At 38.8% G+C, this 15,535-nt stretch overlaps 1 non-coding gene across 1 annotated transcript; it reads left to right on the top strand.

The window, feature by feature from the left end:
* Window positions 1-15,194: 15,194 nt before the first annotated feature.
* LOC116128952 lies at window positions 15,195-15,301 on the top strand. The gene has a single exon (XR_004127833.1). It is a non-coding gene; the product is annotated as a small nucleolar RNA R71 (small nucleolar RNA).
* Window positions 15,302-15,535: the final 234 nt, after the last annotated feature.

Raw genomic sequence — 15,535 nt, 5'->3', positions numbered from 1 at the left:
CTCCTTAAGTTGTTAGATCTCTTACAATGCAGTTTCAAAGGGCCAATTCCAAAATCACTTTGGAACTTCACAGGAATCATTGTTTTAATGTTGGCAAATAATTATTTTGTGGGTCAAGTCTCATCATCCCTATCTAACCTTCAACAACTCACTCATTTAGTTCTTGCACGTAATAGCTTTTCAGGACAGTTTCCAGTCCCAATGTTATAGCCTTAGCAAGGTAACTTATCTAGTTCTTTCCAGTAATAATTTCAGTGGCCAACTTCAATCATCGGTGTTCAATCTTTCACATCTTTCATATTTACACTTTTCCTGCAATCAATTTGAGGGTCATTTTCCTTATCATGCAAGCAGCCTGTCATGTCTAACTGAACTTCGAATATCTCATAATCTCCTTATTGGCAAAACACCATCCTGGTTGTTCACTCTGCCATCTTTGGAGTTTTTGGACCTAAGCAATAACAAACTCACAGGTCCCATTGGCAAGTTTCAACAACCTGTTCCATTGGAGTTTGTTGATTTACATAATAATGAGATTCGTGGTCAAATTCCAAATTCCATATTGAAACTTGTGAACCTCACCGATTTTGATCTTTCATCAAATAATCTAAGCGGTGTTATTAGGTCAAACACGTTTTCGAAGCTCAAAACCTTGATTATATTGATCGTTCACTTAACTTTTTCCTATCTTTAGTAACTTATGGCAATGTCAACTTTACCTTGCCTAGGTTATATGCATTTTATTTTTATGTATCTGAATTTCCAATTTTCTTAGGAACCTCAGGAAATTTGCTGTGCATTTAGACTTTTCCATTAGCACAATTCGTGACTGGATTGCCCAAAACAATTAAAAATTGTGGCACAAACTGAAGTATCTAAATCTTTCTGACAAGTTTTAAGCAATCTTCATCAATGTATAATTTTCTTTATTTAGACCTTCATCAATTCCAACCTTCTCCAAGGATCACTTGAGTCATTATCGACTAGCATTATTGATGCATGTTTATTATAACATGCAAAACTAGCAAGTGCACTAGTCGCTCAAGTAATAAAGTGATGGGTAGGATATTGTTCCCATGAGGACTGTAGCAAAGCACTAAGTTTCCTAACGTTATCAAGTTGAAGTAATCGAATTCTTTGGATTGGTGGGAGCAAATTGTAATGAAAAAGAAAACAAAAAAATGAAATTAAACAAAGAATTAAATCTTAACTAAGACAGCGAAATGAAACACAGAATATCAATTCAATTAAAACGGGTAGGGTTTTGACTTCGTTTGGACTTTTATGGGTTAAACCTAAGAGTTACACTATTTTCACATTCATGCACAATGGTTGTAAATCGGATTCACTAATATGTTAACATACCCTCTCGGGCTATGTTTTCCTATTCATCCTTATTAACATTCCGCACCCAACAAATTGAAGGTTAATATTCTAAATTCATTAGCACAGGAATCCTAAATTGATTTCATTATTCTTGAATCTACTCTAGCATCCATACTATAATGGTGATTACCCAGAAGCCTAACATAATTATTTCTCAATCTCATCATGTTCATCATACAGCAATTAATTTCAGAGTAATACACAACCAAAGCTTATTCACATGGAAATACACAATCAAATACTTAACCCATTAAAATCCAAACTACAATCAAAACCCTAACCCATAGAAGATTAGTTCAAGCTAATTAACACTACAAAATGAAAAATAGAAACAAACACGTTAAACATAATGAAACTGAGATGAAGATAAGAAATCTTCCCAAAGATATCTTCTAGTCAAAATCTGAATCTTCCCTTCAACATCCGAAAAACAAAAGCTTACTCTAGAAAAGTGTAAAAACGGCTAAACCTAAAAAGCTGAAGATCCCTTTACCAAAGGTTAAGTTTTTCTTTTATACTTAGTCCAAAAACCCGCCAAAAACACCACAACACAAATTGTGCGTTTACAAAACTGAATAAGTTGACTGTCGCCGCGGCGAAGATGAAGAAATCCCACATCGTCTCGGCCTACTTCGCCACGGCGAAGACAATTTCTTCGCCGGGGCGAAGCTCCTTCAAATGTTTTGAAATTTACAGAACTGCCACCCTTGCTTCTTCGTTCGATTCTTCGATTTTCGGCTCTCTTCCTTGGAAACAAGCTTCATCGTGCTTGTCCTGCTCCGGAACCTCTATCTTCTGAGATCCGCTCATTTCTGAGTCAAAACTATCCAATTTTGTCTTTATTCGCTTAAAAAGTCCATTTTAACCTGAAACACGAAAAGTAAAGAATTAAGCACCAATTCAGGTAAAATGCACTAGAAGTCACCTGAAATCCGACAAAAAGATCAAATCAAAACTGTATATTTACGGATTATCAATTATGTTTTAGTTCAAACAATAACTGACCGGAGAAAATCCCTTCTTCTTTTTGCAATTTGACCTATCAAATAACAGCTTGACAAAATGATTCCGCAATGTCTTGTATTTTTTAGTGATCTCTATGTCTTAGATTTTGTGGATGATATTTTCCAAGACAATATTTCTCAAATATGAGTGTTGAAAACTCTTATCCTCAATAGCTCATTTGGAGGGTCCCTTACCAATATCTTTTGCTAATTGTAGCTCTGAGGAAGTTCTAGATGTTGGCAATAATAGAATAAATGAACCTTACCCTTATTGGTTGGCAATTCTTTTAAGATTGCAACTTCTTATCCTCAGATCTAACATATTTCTTATTTCAAGGCAGTAAGATTTCCCTTTCGCATGTTATAGATAGTAGACATATCTCACAATGAGTTCACAGGCCTTTTGCCAATAGTGTACTTTGACAATTTTAAGGCTATGATGATTGGAGAAAAAGGATCTTGTTGATTTGGCATATATGGGAGTTATCATTATCAATATTCAATGATTTTGACAACGAAAGGAATCACCATTGAAATGCAAAGAGTTCTAAGCATTTTCATACCATCGATCTTTCGAACAACCAATTTCAAGGATAGGTTCCACAGGAAGTTGGAAAACTTAATTCACTCAAAGTCCTCCATTTTTCTTATTTATACTCCACCATCATTGGAAAATTTGACAGAGCTTAATCATTAGATCTCTCTATAATAAGTTTGTTGTGAATTTCCTATGCATTTGACAAATTTGAAATCTTTGTCTGTGTTAAACCTTTCATATTGTTGAAACCGCAGCCAAACACATGCAATAAAGTAAACAAAAAATAAATAGGACACTTGATTTACCCTGGTTCGTTCTGATTAGGAACTACGTCAAGCATTCAATAGATTTTGTATTAAGTTTCAAAGCTTTACAACAATTACAATCTTAATGAAGGAAGCTCATTCTCTATTTTTCCTCAACCTTGGTTTTCTCACTATTACATCATATATATAAACCCTACCCCATTTGGGTTCATACTATTGAAACCACAGCCAAACACTGCAATAAAGTAAAACAAAAAGTAACTAGGACAAATTGGTTGTGGACGCTATGGAAGAGAACACCACACAATTACCTCTAGAAGCATGTATAGCCAAATCAAAAATAGTGGAGGTAATGAGTCAGTTAGTAATGAATGTGCTAGGATGTTAGAAGCACTTCAACCGATTGATGAGAGTCAAGATGTAGAATTTGAGGAGTTTGATTTTGACAAAGAGAAAGAGAAGAAAAAAATGAAGAACCTCCAAAGCTTGAGTTGAAACCTTTACCTTCCCACCTCAAATATGTATATCTTGGGGACTCAGAACCTTCTCGGTTATCATTAGTTTAGGTTTGAGTAAATTGGGAGGCGGTTGATTAGGGTGTTGAGGGAACATAAACTAGCAATTGGATGCCATTTCGGACATTGAGGTATCTCGCCATCTTTTGCATGCATAAGATACTCATGGAGGAAGATATTAAGCCTAGGGGCAACCACAATGGAGATTGAATCCTTCAATGAAGGAGGTGGTGAGAAAGGAGTGGGTGAAACTCCTCGATGCGGGGATTATTTATCCTATTTCCGACAGTCCATGGGGAGCCTGGTACAAGTGGTTCCGAAGAAGGGAGGTATCATGGTGGTAAGTGAGAGCAATGAGTTGATACCAACAAGGACGGTCACGGGCTGAGAGTGTGCATTGATTACTGAAATTGAATGAGGCGACAGGAAGGATCATTTTCCATTGCCTTTCATTGATCAGATGTTGGAAAGGTTGGCAAGACATGCCTATTACTGTTTCCTGGATGGGTATTCAGGATACAACCAAATTGCCATCGCTCTTGAGGATCAAGAAAGACGACCTTCACTTGCCCTATGGCACCTTTGCTTACCAAAGGCACCTTTTGGGTACGTAATGCACCAGCGACATTTCAAGATGCATGATGTCGATCTTTGGAGACATGGTGGAACGGCTCATAGAAGTCTTTATGGATGACTTCCCATTTTTTTGTTTCGTCTTTTGATAATTGTTTAACTACTTTCTCTTGTTTTGCAGCGATGTAAGGAGATGAACTTGGTACTCAATTGGGAGAAGTGTCACTTCATTGTCCAAGAGGGAATAGTTCTTGGCATAGAATTTCAAAGGACAAATAGAAGTTGATCGAGCAAAGACAGAAGTGATTGAGAAGCTGCCACCCACCATCAAATGTCAAAGCAGTCCGAAGTTTCATAGGGCATGCGGGGTTTTACAGACGATTCATCAAGGATTTTTCTAAGATTTCTAAACCCCTTTGCAATTTGTTGAATAAAGATGTTGTTTTTTACTTTAATGATGAATGCAGGATGCCTTTCTAACTCTAAAAAATTATTAGTATCTGCACCTATTATTACGTTCCCGATTGGGGACTGCCATTTGAATTAATGTGTAATGCTAGTGATTTTGCTTTAGGGGTAGTTTTAGGACAGAGGAAAAACAAAGTGTTGCATGTAATTCAGTATGCTAGCAAAACACTCATTGATGCACAATTGAATTACACCACCACTGAAAAAGAATTGTTGGCTGTAGCTTTTGCTTTTGACAATTTTCGTTCATATTTGTTAGGTGCAAAGGTGATTGATGCGTGTTTCCTACAACATGCAATGTAGCAAGTATACTAATCGCACAAGTAATAATGATGAGTAGAGTATCGTTCCCACGAGGTTTGTTAGCTAAGCACAAGTTTTCTACCGTTTTCAAGTTGGAGCAACCGAAACTTTGGATTGATGGAGCTAATTCTAATTAAACTTAACAACAACTTTTAAACTAAAAGTTTACTAAGAATGCAAAAATGACAATACGGATAATCAATTCAAGCAAAAACGGGTAGGTTTTTTGACTTCATTTGGATTTTATGGGTTAAACCTAAAATTACACTACATTCACATTAACGCATGGTTGTAAATCGAACTCACTACGTGTGTTAAACATCCCTCTCGGCTATGTTTTCCTATTCATCCTTATTAACCTTCCGCACCCAACAATTTGACGGTTACAATTCCAAACTCATTAAGCATAAAATCCTACAATGATTTCATTAATTCATGAATCTATCTCTAGCATCCAATACTATAATGGTGATTACCCAAGAAGCCTAACATGATTCATTTCTCAATCTCATCAAGTTCATCACATAAAGCATTAAACTCAGAGTAAACACACAACCAAGCATACTCATATGAATATAAACAATCAAACACTAAACCCTTAAAATCCAAACTACCATCAAAACCCTAACCCAAAATAGTTTGTTCATAGCTAAATCAACAATACAAAAATGATAACGAAATCAATCACTAAACATAATGAAAATGAGATAAAAATAAGAAATCTCCCCAAAAGATGAATCCCTTAGTTAGAATCGAATCTTCACCCTTGTTACAATCAAATCACTCAAAATTATCCAAAGAAAATGCAAAAGCTGCTTAACCTAAAAGACGAAGACCCCTAGGCAAAATGCTAAGTGTTTTCTTTTATACCTCACCCTAATTACCCAGCCAAAAACACGCACAAAGTAAAACTGTGTGTTTAACAAAACTGAAATAATGACCATTGCCCTGAAGATGTGAAGCAACACGCTCGTCCCTCCTACTTCGCCGCGGCGAAAGTGAAGCAGACACTTCATCCCTGCCACTTCACCGTGGCGACGTACAAATCTTCACTGCGGCGAAGCTTCTTGAAAAGTTCTGATTATACAGAACTGCCACTCTGCTCGCTTCTTCGCTTGATTCTTTGATTCTTGGTGCTCTCTCTTTGGACCAAGCCTCATCGTGCTTTACTGCTTCGGAACTCTCCTATCTTTGAGATCCGCTAATTTCTGAGTCAATAACTCCAATTTTGTCCTTATTTGCTCAAAATATCCATTTTAACCTGAAACACAAAATGTCAAGAATTAAGCAACAATTCAGGTCAAAATGCACTAGAAAGTACCTGAAATCCGACTAAAAGGTCGAATGAAAACTGTATAATCCATGGATTATCAAATACCCCCAAACTAAGATATGATGCCCCGAGCATACGGTACAAAACTAATGACAACAAAGACACTAACAACAAACAAATCACAAACACAACACAAAAACTGAAAAACAAATGAACAAAACCAACAAACTCAAATTCCACAACGAATTGCCTAGAAGTTGCACATGTCTCAAAATTGTTGAAAAATTATTAATAGGAAATGTTCAGCACTCCAAGAAGTTATAAGCTACATCGACTGTTTTCCTCAATCGGTCCACCAAGTAGGTGATCCCCACTTCAATCCACATTCCAACTTCCCGATTTTTTATGCAAAAAGTAAATTTTATCAAATGGTGGCAGACTCCATAAGCCTAAATATTGAACTACTCTCCACTAATGAGGACTAGCACAGATAAGAATCAAAGGTCTTTAAAAGCTTGTAACGTTAGGCTTGGGTAGTGGGTTCCAATAAAAGGATAGGGGTAACAAGTAAGAGAACTTGGTTGTCCTAAAGCAAAACTAAAATCACATCGAACCCCACTTCTTCTCAGCCGCCAATAGACATGTCCACTAATTCACCACGCCCTCAACGCGTATCTTTCTTATTTTGTGGATCCACAAATGCGGGGGAAATTTGTTTAAGGTGTACGTGGTGTTGTTTAAACCTGAGGTCGCCAAGTACTGCGAGGCTTTTTTAAGGCGGTTACTGGTTTCCAGCTGGTATGCCCTAAACTAGGCAGAATTGGGTTTTTTTTTTTTTTTTTTTCATAAAACAATCAACAATTGAATTGAATTGAGGTGACCACCTCTTTTGTTTTATTTCTTTTCTTTCAACCCCCAAACTATTTTTTTGCCTCTCACATTTTTCTTCTCGCAACCCCCAAACTATTCTTTTGCTCATTTGTACACTCTTCTTGTTCTTTGTTTTGTACTAGGACCGAATTCTCCTAAGGGTACGATAAGTGTTTAGGGAAAAGGATTGGCATTTTGTTGTTTTCCAAGAAAATAAACAATAGATTCATACGGCTCCAATGGGTGACTAGGGATAATTTAATTCATGGGTTGGCTAGAAAGCGCTCAGAGGTTCCGAAAAATGCCTAAATCATCTCCTCATCCATATCTAATCCTAAAATTTCGCCTCAAGCACTTCTCAACTAGGTTCTAGAGTCCACCAACATTATCAGACTTTACCTAACCACATAAAATGAATCTAAGCATGCCGAAAAAATATGAAAATGGTGGCTGAACCACTCAACAAACCTAATCAAAATCCAGTCAATAAACATAAACTTGAAGCAATGCTTAACATTTCTCAACAATAAAATTGCAACAACCCTATTCTCATCATTGATTTGTACAATTCATCATTGGCAAACAAACAACTAAAGGAAAGAAAAACTAACAAAATTCTTTTTATTTATTTATTATTTTTTTTTTATTTTAAGGTGTACGTGGCGTTATTAAACCTGAGGTCACCAAGTACTGCTAGGCAGTTTTTAAGGCGGTTACTGGTTTCCAGCCAAGATACCCTTAAACTAGGTTTTAATTTTATTTCCTACCCCCAAACAAAACATGACATTGTCCCCAATGTTCCATTATGCATAAATCAGGAATAGAGAAAAATAAAAAAAATAAAGGTACGAGAATGCTCCCTGGTTAATCCATGAAGTGTCGCTCCACAATGAACACCCGGTCTCGGACTTTTCATCACCCATAATCTGTCAAAACAATTGAAACTGTGGTGTCTCTTATGTTAGCACAAATTCACAACTAACTTGAAAATATTACAACCTAATCTCTTCCTTTCAACAACTACAAATTAAAAGCAACAACTAAAAAAAACTAAACAACTAAACAAAATCCAAAACCAAAATAAAACTGAGTTTAATGTTTCGAATGGACACAAAATTAAATGAAAACAAATAAACAAAAACAAAAACAGGTGCTCTGGCTCAATCTTTTTCTTCCTCTTCTTCCTCTTCTTCCTCTTCTTCTTCTTCTTCCTCGGAGTCCATCCACTCATCCGAGTTCCAGTCGGCCCATTGGTATGCTGAAGTGTCAACATTGAGCTCCTTAAAGCTGTTCGTCAGCAGCTCATGCATCATCTGAGTCTGCTCCACCATCCAATCCTAACGTCTCTTCATATATTTCATTAGGCCCATCATCTACTGCATCATCTCTTTTTGTGTATCTGTGGAGCTGGATGATGTGGCAAGGCTTGTTCTCTGCATTTTCGCCCCTACTCTTGGTTGCGTAGCTTTCGTTCGGTCAAGGTGTTTCTTGTAATAATCTGAATCTAGAATTGGAGCAGCATGAATACGCTGCTCGTCATCCTAAACCTTGACCCCAGCTTTTAGGCATAAGGCTGTGATGAGATGCGGGAAACAGTAACTTGCTCGCCCCTGTTTGGATGCTAGCTTGACTCTGTTCAAAATTATGTCTCCCACATCAATACTCTTCCCTGTGGCAAAAGAGTAGAGCAAAACTGCCTTCTCATGAGTCACTGTGCTGTAGTGCGATTCCGGAATTAATTTCGCACAGACAAAATATTGCCATAGCCGAGCCATCGGTATCAACTGCGTTCCTTTGAGCGTCTTCTTCTGTTTCTTTGACACTTCCCACTCTGCACCCGATTTCGCAATGACCGGAAGGATGCCATTATCCTCAAACTGCAATCTTTTAAACTGCACATATTCATCCATGAGAATTTCCGACAATTTATAAAACTCATTAATCTCCTTTGCTATAAATTTCACATCCTCCCCTCTTACAAACACAGTATCGTCATGACAGTCCGGGAAGTTGGCATAGAACTCCCTTACCAATGGTTCTATAGCCGGATGTTCAGGAGCACGCATAAACATCTCCCAACGTCTCCCTCTACTCCAGTCCAAGGCGTGTGTTGCGGTCAATCCACGCTCAGGGATGATACCCTTATCCTTTCTTTGGATTACCGCCTCATATCTTTTACGGGCTTCATCATTCACAAACCGGTTGTTAACACTCTTTCCCTTACTCTTACTCTTGCCCTTGTATGGTTGCTTAATTTTTGGAGCCATTTTCACAATCTAATTTCTATCCAAATTATAACCCAAAAATTTAGACCTAGTTGCTCTACACAGCCACTTCAATCCTGCAAAAACAACCAACACTTCTAAAAATTCGCAATTCAACCCCCAAACTACAAATTTCCAATTCAACACAAACACTCCAAAAATTCAACACCCACACTCCTAACAATCACCTAATGCACAAACAACTCTTCCTCAAGCAATATCAAAACTCAAAATCAACCAAAAATTCACAAGTCAATCGCAATAAAATTCTCAAATCTATGATTAGAAACTTGAAATTTTCCGAAACAAAGCTTTGGGTTATTGAGATCTTACCAAAAAGAAGGAGTATGCACCACTAATTGAACCAGAAACAGCTCAGATTAAAAAGCCCCAAATTTTTGGATCCACAAATTTTCATGAAATTTTCGCGAAAATTGTTGTTGAAATGGGTTGATTTTGTGTTTAGAAGTGTTATGGAGTAAGAAATTCGGTTTAAAAGGCACTAGGAAAGCAAAAGATTGAAGTTTGAAAATTTTTCTCTCAAATGGAAGTGAAGGGCTGCATTACAAATGAAAAATAAAAGGTTGTATTTATAGAAAAGTGTTGTCGCCGCGGCGAAGAAGAAACTTCGCCGCGGCGACGCTTTTCGTTTATGAACCCTAAAAATTTCCCAGGTTTCGCCGCGGCGAAGAAAGAATTCTTTGCCGGGGCGAAAACTTCCCGAGGATACAAGGCTTCTTCGCCGCGGCGAAATGCCTTAGCCAATTTTCCAAAAATTTATTTTCACTTTCTTCGCCGTGGCGAAGACAATTCCTTCGCCGAGGTGAAAACGGCCAGGAGCTTACCCAATTTTCAAGTCTCTTCACCGTGGCGAAGAATTCTTCTTCGCCCCAGCGAAGTCTGGAACTTTTTCATACTTCCTTTGGCTAAAGACTTCACCTGAAACACCCAAAAACAATTACATAAGAATTCATAAAAACTAATAATGAAATTAAACAAAATTAACAACCAAAATGACAAACAAAAAGTTAAAAACACTTGGGTTGCCTCCCAAGAAGCGCTTGTTTATAGTCGAAAGCTCGACTCTCTCAATTCTCAAGTTGGGATGTCAAGCCGAATTAGGATGGAGTTGCAACTCATCACCCCCTCAATGTATGGCTTCAACCTCTGTCCATTGACTGTGAAAGTGCCCTTTTCTTCATATGTAACTTCCACTGCTCCAGATGCGTGAATCCTTGTAATATTGAATGGTCCGGGCCATCTAGACTTAAGTTTTCTAGGGAATAGCCAAAGTCTAGAATTGAACAACAACACCTTATGTCCTACTTCAAATTCCTTTCTCCTGATATGCTTGTCATGCCACCTTTTTGTCTTCTCATTATAGATCCGGGCATTTTCATATGCTTCAAGACGAAACTCATCGAGTTCATTCAAAGTCAGCATCCTTTCTTCTGCAGCAGCTTTCAAGTCCATGTTTAGCTGCTTGACTGCCCAGTATGCTTTATGCTCAAGTTCAACCGGCAAGTGGCATGCTTTCCCATAAACCATCCTGAATGGAGACATACCAATCGGAGTCTTAAAGGCAGTTCGATAAGCCCATAATGCATCGTCCAGCTTCTGTGACCAATCCTTTCTAGATGCATTAACTGTCTTTTCCAAAATCCCCTTGAGTTCTCTATTCGATAGTTCCACTTGCCCGCTCGTTTGTGGATGGTATGGTGTTGCGACTCTATGTGTCACACCATATTTACTCAACAACGCATCCAATTGCCTATTGCAAAAATGTGACCCTCCATCATTAATGATTGCTCGTGGTACCCCAAACCTTGAGAAGATATTCTTTCTCACAAACTTAATCACTACCCTAGCATCATTAGTCGGCACGGCAACTGCCTCAACCCACTTTGACACGTAATCCACTGCCACTAAGATAAAAGTGTTTCCAAAAGAATTTGGGAAAGGGCCCATGAAATCAATCCCCCACACATCAAAAAGCTCAACCACCAAGATGTTGTTCAACGGCATCTCATCTCTTTTCGAAATATTGCCCATCCGTTGACATTGGTCACACTCTTGAATCATCCGGAATGAATCCTTGAAGAGGGTTGGCTAATAAAAACCCGATTGTAAAACCTTCGCTGTTGTCTTAGCTCCTCCAAAATGGCCACCTACTTCTTTCTCATGACAATGCCTAAGAATGCTTTACATCTCCTCCTCCGGGACACATCTCCGTATCATTTGATCTGTACAGTGTCTGTATAGAAATGGTTCTTCCCAAAAGTAGTACTTCAAATCTGAGAAAAATTTTCTCTTTTGTTGGTACGTCATACCACTTGGGAGCACCCTTGATGACAAATAGTTTGCAAAATCCGCATACCATGGTGCTTCCTCCACTCTCATCAACTTCTCATCCGAAAATGTTTCTTTAATTGGCATTTCCTCTTCATTTCCCTTGATTGGTCTCTCAATTCTCGACAAGTGATCAACCACCACATTTTTCGACCCCTTCTTGTCTCGAATTTCCAACTCAAACTCTTGAAGTAGTAAAATCCATCTTATCAGCCGAGGTTTTGCTTCTTGCTTTGCCAAAAGGTGCCTGATTGCTGAATGGTCCGTGTAGACGGTCACCCTTGCACCTAACAAATAAGAACGAAACTTGTCAAAAGAAAAAATTACAGCCAACAATTCTTTTTCAGTGGTGGTGTAATTCAATTGTACATCAACAAGTGTTTTGCTAGCATACTGAATTACATGCAACACTTTGTTTTTCCTTTGTCCTAAAACTACACCTAAAGCAAAATCACTAGCATCACATATCAATTCAAAAGGTAGTCCCCAATCAGGAACTGCAATAATAGGTGCAGAAACTAATAATTTTTTCAGAGTTAAAAAGGCCTGCATGCAATCATCATTAAAGTCAAAAACAACATCTTTATTTAACAAATTGCAAAGGGGTTTAGAAATCTTAGAAAAATCTTTGATGAAGTGTCTGTAAAACCTTGCATGCCCCAAGAAACTTCGGACTGCCTTGACATTTGACGGTGGTGGTAGCTTCTCAATCACTTCCGTCTTTGCTTGATCAACCTCTATCCCGTCCTTGGAGATCCTATGCTCAAGCACTATCCCCTCTTAGACCATGAAGTGACATTTCTCCCAATTCAGCAGCAAGTTTGTCTCCTTACAGCGCTGCAAAATAGACGAAAGATTGGTTAGACAGCTATCAAATGATGAACCAAAAATTGAGAAGTCATCCATGAAGACTTCTATAAACCGTTCCACCATGTCTCCAAAGATTGACATCATGCATCTTTGAAATGTTGCTGGTGCATTGCACAACCCAAAAGGCATCCTACGGTATGCAAAGGTGTCGTACGGGCAAGTGAAGGTTGTTTTCTCTTGATCCTCCGGAGCGATGGCAATTTGGTTATATCCTAAATACCCATCCAGGAAACAATAATAGGCATGTCCTACCAACCTCTCCAACATTTGATCAATGAACGGTAATGGAAAATGATCCTTCCTTGTCACCTCATTCAATTTACGATAATCAATGCATACTCTCTAGCCCGTCACCATCCTCGTTGGTATCGACTCGTTACTCTCATTCCTTACCACTATGATACCTCCCTTCTTCGGAACCACTTGTACCAGGCTCACCCATGGGCTATCGGAAATGGGATAAATAATCCCCGCATCTAAAAGTTTTACCACCTCTTTCCTAACCACTTCCTTCATCAAAGGATTCAGTCTCCGTTGTGGTTGCACCCTAGGCTTAAAATCATCCTCCATGAGTATCTTATGCATGCAAAATGATGGCGAAATACCTCTAATGTCCGAGATTGTCCATCCAATTGCTAGTCTATGTTCCCTCAATACCCTAATCAACCGCTGTTCCTCTAATGTACTCAAATCTGAACTAATGATCACCGGGAAGGTTTCTGAGTCTCCAAGATAAACATATTTGGTAAGAAGGTAAAGGTTTCAATTCAACCTTTGGAGGTTCTTCATTTTTTTCCTTTTCCTTCTCCTTATAAAAATCAAACTCCTCAAATTCAATATCTTGACTCTCATCAATCGGTTGAAGTGCTTCTAACATCCTAGCATAGTCATTACTCGCCGACTCTTCTACCTTTACTGTTTTTGATTTGGATATACAAGCTTCTAGAGGTAATTATGGGGTGTTTTCTTCCATAGATTCCTCCACCAATTTGTCCACCACATCGACACTAAAACATGAATCCATTTCAGCCAGAAACTTCATCGCCTCAAAAACATTGAAAGTTACTGTTTCATCTTGAACCCTTAACAGTAACTTTCCTTCCTGTACATCAATAAGTGCTCTCCCCGTGGCCAAGAATGGTCGGCCCAAAATCAGAGGAATTTCCTTATCCTCTTCCATGTCCAACACCACAAAATCTGCTGGAAAAATTATCTTATCCGCTAATTGCAACGACATGGTCGTTGGCTTCACTTCACCAATGCCCAATCTCTGGATCTTTGAGCTTTGGAGGTAGCTTCTTCTGAAGGATGGCACTACACTCCTCCATGAGCATCACCGTTTCCTCATCGTCTAACTTCCTTTTGTTGGACAAGATTTCCTTCAGGAACTTCGCATAACTCGACATCTGCTGCAATGCATCTACAAAAGGAATGTTAATATGCAATTTTTTAAAAATTTCAATAAACTTTGAAAATTGCTTATCCTGATTCTTTTTCTTCAATCTCTGAGGAAAAGGCACAGGTGGGGTGTGATGTGCCAACTCTGGTGGTATCTCGGGGAATGGCAATTTCTCCTTCTTCTTTTGCCTTTCCTCCTTTTTCTTTTTCTCTTCTTCTAAACCACTTGGGTTCTCTTCAGCAACTATCTCTTCATCAACTTCCTCATCAGAAGCTTCATTTCTGGTTTGCTCAACCTCCTTTGTAGCTTGCTCTACCTCTTCCAAAACTGTCCCACTCTTAACATTATGGCATTCGCTTGCTCGCGTGGGTTGGTTACTGTATTGCTTGGTAAGGAACCCTGTGGTCTCTCATTAAGCTTTTCGGCCAATTGGCCCATATATACCTCAAGATTCTGAATGGACGCCCCTTGATTTCTAAAATTCGTCCTCGTCTCATTCATGAATCCCGTAGTCTCCTGCATAAATTTACCAAACATATCCTCCAACTTTGTCACCCTTTGATTTCCCTGTTGATTTGTCACCCCTGGTTGGTTATTTTGAACTAGCCTCTGATTCCATTAGTTATTTTGCTGGTTCTGATTTCCCCAAGCCAGATTTGGATGATTTCTCCACCCCGGGTTGTATGTGTTGGAGTACAGGTTGTTTGGTTGTCTCAATTTCCTGCCAAGTAATTCACTTGCTCCGTTGATGAAGATGACGAAGCAAAGGTGTTCCCAACTTGACACTCGCTGCTCACATGGTTCCTTGCACAAAAATCACAAGTTAATTGAGGTGCTTGTATAGAGTTTACCTGCATAGTTCCCAACGATTTTTGAAGTGCAGTGAGTTGGGCTGAGATGGCTGTGAAGGCATCTACTTCATGAAAACCCGAAGATTGCCTTGTTGTGGCTCTCTTATTTGGTCTTTGATAGTTGTTGCTTGCCAAAACCTCAAGCAACTCATACGCCTCCTCTAGTGTCTTATTCTGCAAGGCCCCTCCTGACGCTGCATCCACCATGGTCTGCACATTACCTATCAATCCATTGTAAAAAGTTTGGACCTAAAGCCAAACTGGAAACCCATGGTGTGGACATTTCCTCATCAACTCCTTGTATCTCTCCCAAGCCTCGTACAATGACTCGACATCATCTTGTAGAAATGATGTGATATCATTTCTCAATTTCGCTGATTTAGCTGGAGGAAAGAACTTGGTCAGGAATTTCTGTGCTGGATCATTCCACGTTGTTATAGTTCTCGGTGGTAATGCCATTAACCACCCCTTGGCTTTATCTCCCAATGAGAATGAGAATAACCACAGCCTAATAGCATCATCCGACACTCCATTCGACTTAAAGGTGTCACAAATTTCCAGGAAATTTGCAATGTGCTGATTCGGATCTTCCTTCAAATCACCGTT

Source organism: Pistacia vera, unplaced genomic scaffold (assembly GCF_008641045.1).
Source record: "Pistacia vera cultivar Batoury unplaced genomic scaffold, PisVer_v2 Contig205, whole genome shotgun sequence".
Taxonomy (NCBI): domain Eukaryota; kingdom Viridiplantae; phylum Streptophyta; class Magnoliopsida; order Sapindales; family Anacardiaceae; genus Pistacia; species Pistacia vera.
The sequence above is the reverse complement of the archived record's forward strand: the minus strand, read 5'-3'. Positions and strand labels throughout refer to the sequence as shown.